We start from the raw sequence: 6,000 nt of genomic DNA on the forward strand, positions 1-6,000 counted from the left end.
TTATTTTCTTTTCTTTTAACTAATGTTTCTAAGTGATTTGGTGGGGCACACGATTCAAGTTGTTACCATTTTTAGGGTAAAATAGAGTGATTGAGATATTAAAAAAAAAAGAGAAATTGAGACCAGACCATCAGACCAGTCGGAATAAATTCAATAAAGTCGACCATTGGTGCCCTTGTATATGCCAGTTGTGTTGACCTAGAAGGATTATCACCCGCTGGTCCCTTTGTATATGCCAGCTGTGTTGATATTAGTCAGACCGGTATCTCAGTACATTAGGATAGGTTCATCCTAGTAGTGGCCTTCAGACATATATGGGAAACACCGTTCACCTTAGTCAACATCAAAACCATCTACGTTTTTTTTCTACATCCATCTTCTTAATCTTTCCATGTGATTGGTTGACTCCGGTTATGATGTTCAGAAACTATCTGAGTAGAGCTCTGACACTTATATATGAATTTTAGTATGCTTGAGTGCAAACTCGTGTACAACAATTGGAATTTCGCATCAGGGTACTTCCTCCTATAGTCAATGATATTGTATGCCAACCAAGGAGATTCTTTAGTGCATTCCAAGGTTCTGCGTAGATAGATAGGGTCTGAAGTAAAGGTTTTGTGGGTACACCTCTGGTAAACCCTCCCGAGACTATATCTCGGTCACTAGGTCCACCTAGTGGTTTTTATTTTCAATATTAGATTTGCTGGAGGAATAACAAATAATAAGTTTGGGTGTATTTGATAGACACAAGTTGTCCTCAAGTTTCTCTATGTTGGTACTCGATTTTGTACTTATTATGGTGTTTTGTGTGTTTGTAGGTATCTTCGGGAAATAAACATTTTTGGAAAATTCGGCTCGAAAAACTGCTAAAAGCACCCCGGGGGACATTTGCTATACAGACCCCGGATTTGGCTAAGGGGCACCCCAAGGTTATACGTAGACCAAATTCATCCTCAGTACCCACGGCTATGTATAGCCCAAATTCATCCTTAGCACCCATATTCTTCTTATGAATTTCATTTTGGCGGGAAAATGAAGAACAGAACTGTGTGATTTTCGATCGAAGTTTGAAGGAGTTCTGGGTAGACTAAAGGCCTGAAATTTGTTGGATAGTTCTGATATGTCCCAACAAAACTATCATGAGTGATTTGATCGATTAAAATTGGCTGTATTCTCGCGTAGAAGTAAACAAAGCAACACTTTCTCGGGAAGAATATTTCACGGGTTTTGGAGAGTTTGAGCATGTTCTGATGACTCGATCAACATTCTGGAACGTGTATTGACCTGTTCAAAGTGTGCTGGCAGATAATCAATGCGTGAGTAGGTAAAATAGGGAAGAAAATATTCCTGAGAATATTTTTTTCACTGGCGAGTTATGAAGAGATTTCCGGAGTTAATGCGGAGATTGGATGACCCTGTTGAGTATAAAATAGGTGCTCGGGCACCAGAGAGGGGGTATCGAGAGTTTGGAGAGGCTACAGAGAAGAATAAGAAGCTGCAGAGCAGATTTCTCTGCTGCTGCAGAGAAGGAAAAGCTGAAGAATAAATAACCAATAAGAACTGTCGTTCTTGACCGTCACATATTCATACCATAAACGGCAGTTCTTATGCTACACCATATAACTATAGTTCTTCACAACAGTTGTAACAGTGAGTTGTAACGACCATTAAGCGTTTCAAACTTCTGGTTTATATTATTTTCCTCCCTTTTCTTCTTTGTAAACACCATTTGAGCTATAAAATATATTTTGAGCGTGTTTTTCACTATGTGGAGCTAAACCTTTCTCTGGGACGACGGAGGAAACCAAAATTCATCATGTGGTAAATTCATTTAATTCTTTATATGACTATTTGCATTGAATTAAATTAAAAAAAAAATTCTTAATTAATTGTCATTTCGTTTGATGATTTATTCTTAGGATTAACTCTTTAGATATGCCATGCTTAAGATTTACAATTAATGTTTTAATTGTCCTTGGATGTTTCCACCCCGCCACTTTACAATGACTGATATCCACGCCCCAGCTAGACGAACTGAGCCGGCTCAGTGAAGCCGAGTCGTCAGTTGAGTTGAGCCACTGACTCGCTGGTTATTTCAGCCCTATGCAGATTAGCCTTGCGGATTCCACGCAAGGAATCTACTGGAATATTCCAAGAGACATGCAAGGCAAGTAAATGCAATTTATGCCAGGAATCATGCAGGGAAAATTATTACAGGAACTCATGCAGGGAAAATTATTACAAGGAGGCATGCAGGGTAATTAATACAATTCATACTTACCTCGAAAGTATGGTAAGAGCCTGATTGGAAACTTATAAATTAATGGGTTCACAACCCTAAAAGGTAAGCAATCTTCTCTACACAAACCCCTGTGAAAAATTCTAGCTAACTTAAGCATCGGAGGATTTTTTGCAGGTACCTCCCATTTACAATTCACTGGAGAGAATAACAGCAGTTCGATCATCAGAAAATCATCATCAGATTCGTGTTTGGGGTAGAAATATTTTACCATCCAAGTAATTAGCCATTTAGAAAATACATGGTTAAGGGGTGTCCTGTTTTACTTCAAAATGACCCAGGTTTTGTCTCATTAGTATACCCCAATTAATCTGGGTATACCCCAATCTCGCTAGTTTTTTTATAACAAATTCTTAGTTTCTATTCATTGATCAAAGTTAATTACAATATAGTCAAGAAAATCTCTACTTGGGTGCGGTGGTTGACTTTTTTAAGTAACTATATTTTGGCGTCAAATAAGGGGAGGATTTCAACTCAACCTTATGTAATCTTGAGGAAGTTATTCAGATGTGTTTTCAGTTTGATTTCTCTTTATTGTTCCCGAACTTCTCTAAGTTTATACTCCCTTTATTACTTTAGAACACTTATTTCCGCTTTAGTAAGTTATTCACGACATTTTATGCAAAATCGTTTGATTCTTTTTATATGCATTTTACCTAGCAATACCATGGTAAAAGAAGTTATTTTTTGTGTTCTCTATTTGAGGAACACATACATGGAAACACGCCCAAAAATCACACTTAAAGCTCTTGTAGGTAAGTTAGTTATGACTTTTTCCAACAAAAAAACTACTAATTATTTTGTTATTGTTTAGCTCATACAAAAAGAACAGCTTGTTGCTAGGTTACCATCCAAAAGTATGTAATTTGCTCAATAATTAAAAATTATATTTTTTTAAATTAATTTTAGAAATTGTGAAAAAAAACATATTTTATAAAATAAATTTATATTGTGTCCGAAAATAGTATAGACACTCTGCGAGCGTGTAAATATTTTTATAAAGCATATCAGCTGTGTTGTTAGCTAAGAGTAACTTTTTGAAGCAAATTATGTTCAAATTGGAGGACGTGTTTAATTTTTAATATGATCTTTGCTATATTCATGGGTGGCATTTTGACCTTTTTGTAAATAAATTTATTTTTAATACAAAAAGAAAACTTTGTGAAGCAAAAAGTCAGCATGTGCAGTGTGTATATTGGATTTACCAAATATTTATCTTTACAATTTCAATCCTTTTAGTCATTACTAGTTTTGTCAAATTGGTCTAAGTTATCGTGTGCTGACTAGCTAACTGATAGCTACACCGTCATTCAAAACGCTCTATGTCCCTCAGAAGGGGTAATTATAATGCTCAGATCCGCTTAATGATAGCTATGACTGACACCAAAAAATCTCAAACGAAACCGTCAAAGTCCTTCCAGTGAAGCATCTATAGCGTCTGAAATCAAATTCGCATGACCAAGGAGGTGAAGTTACGTGACCCACCGGAGAATTATACGGAGTACCTTGAAGGGAAAAGAGTATAAAAAACACAAAGATACAACTAAAAATGACGGAGCATGACAGGGAAAAAAACGCGGCAACAAAGTAGCAAATAAATCTGAATATCAATAGATTTCATAAATCGGACGACTAAGAAATGGCTCAGTTGTAGAACAACTATCCGATATCAAAATCGAGGTAATATTAAGCAAACTTATAGAACTAACAAACTACTCTTCGAAATGAGCCACAATTATAAGGACATTAACGAAGCAATCGCAAAGAAAATATTAGAACATGACCGCTGAACGGAAACAAAAAGCCAGAGCATAAAAGCAGAGCATCAATGGAAGCAAATATACGAATTCATTTGAAGAGAAAATGAGATAATTACCCTTATAACCTAGAAACTTATCTACACAATATTATGATAAAAATAAATAACCAGCACCATGTTTAACAATCACGAGCATATTTTCTGATGATTTTTTTCTTCACATGCTACCTCCATGATAAAGTACGGTGTCCGAGAATGATTTATTTTCTTCACATACTTGTATGTGTTTTACCAAAGTCTGTCTGAATTCTGTGAACTATATAGGTTCGCAAACCCATTTTGCAAACCCTTTACATCTGAGTTCGAGAATTAGGCAGGTTCGCAAACCCAATTTTCCGACCACTACCATCTGACTTTTACGAACTGCAAGGTTTGATAACCCTTATGGCTTGACTTTCGCGAATTTCCAAGGTTTACAAACCCGGGATGAAAATCTTTGACTTCGTGAACTATCATAGGTTTGCAAACCTGTCTAGTTCCAGTATTAACAGAAGTCATGAACTACGATCTATATGGCGACGTTCGATTTTACTACAATACTCAACTTTTAAGACAGTTTTATTCACAAAATATTGTATGTTTGTGGATCATTAATTGTCTTGAGCGTTATCGAACACCGCTAGTGCTTCAAAATTCAAATGCTACTATCATTGTGTACAGTTCTAGAACCTTGGACCGTAATGCACATTCTTCTGTGTAATTTCAAGGCTGACTTCTGGCATGCTTTCATGAGTACCTAATAATAATTTCATCTAAACTAGTGTTTGGTTGGATCCCAAGATATCTTAATTAACTTGAATTAAAGATACCTAGAGTCTTGAAAATCTATAGATAAAGAGACTCTTGCAACTATATTTCTTCATCCCTAACACTCTGTGTCCTAGTTGCAAAGCTAGAGTCATCCTATAAAAGTAGGTTTCCTTGGAGAAACATAATTAGGTATTTTGAAGAATTCCACTTAGGGATTCGTGAATCCCGGTTGGATTACCCGACAGTTCTTGTATCCGGATATTGTTCTTATTGATCTTTCAGGTTTTCGTAATCTTGGATCAGGAACAAGTAGATAGAAATCACAAAGATCTCTTCGTCTTAGAATTTATGATTCCTCAAGATATATTGAAAACGCAGGGGGTACCAAATACACCACCAAATTTTTCGTTTTTATATGAGTATGAACTTATGCAATACTTTTAACAATCAAAATATGCGGAAAAAAGTAAAAAGCACACACAAGAATTTCATTAACGAGGAAACCGCAACTAAAGAAAAACCCTGGGATCTCGTCCAGATTTGAACTCCAAATTGTATTAAACCGCTACAGACAATGGCCTACTATCAGACTTCAGACCGGAATGTAGTTGATACCAAATCCACCCTCCAAGTGATTCAATTACAGTCACGCTCCTTGTGTCTTTCGAACCTCATAGGGGATTTACGCAATTGATTCCCTTAGTTGACTTCCTTTAAAGCCTAAGAATTGCTTCAGCCAAAGTGAAGACATTTGATATAAATCTGCCTCTGACAGATAAGCCTATTTGATTTCCATTTATATCAAAGATCATGGTGAGCAAATCTATTTGTAATTGACAAAGCTAGCAAACCTCACAATCCGGAATACTTACACTCATTTAGATGAGAAGCATGGATCTTTTACCACTCTCAAGAACAATATTTGAAAGATCAATAAAGACCAGTCTTCGGATATCTATCTTGAGGAATCACAAAGTCTGAGACGAAGAGAATTTTTCTGTTACTATTTATCTTGACTGAAAGAGATTACGAAAACCTCGATAATAGAAAAGCAAGATCAAGATACACAAACTATCAAGGTAAACATAGTCGGAACTAGCTTCACGAATCCCCAAAGTGAAGTCTTTCAGTC

This window comes from Papaver somniferum, chromosome 10 (assembly GCF_003573695.1).
Source record: "Papaver somniferum cultivar HN1 chromosome 10, ASM357369v1, whole genome shotgun sequence".
In the NCBI taxonomy this organism is placed as follows: domain Eukaryota; kingdom Viridiplantae; phylum Streptophyta; class Magnoliopsida; order Ranunculales; family Papaveraceae; genus Papaver; species Papaver somniferum.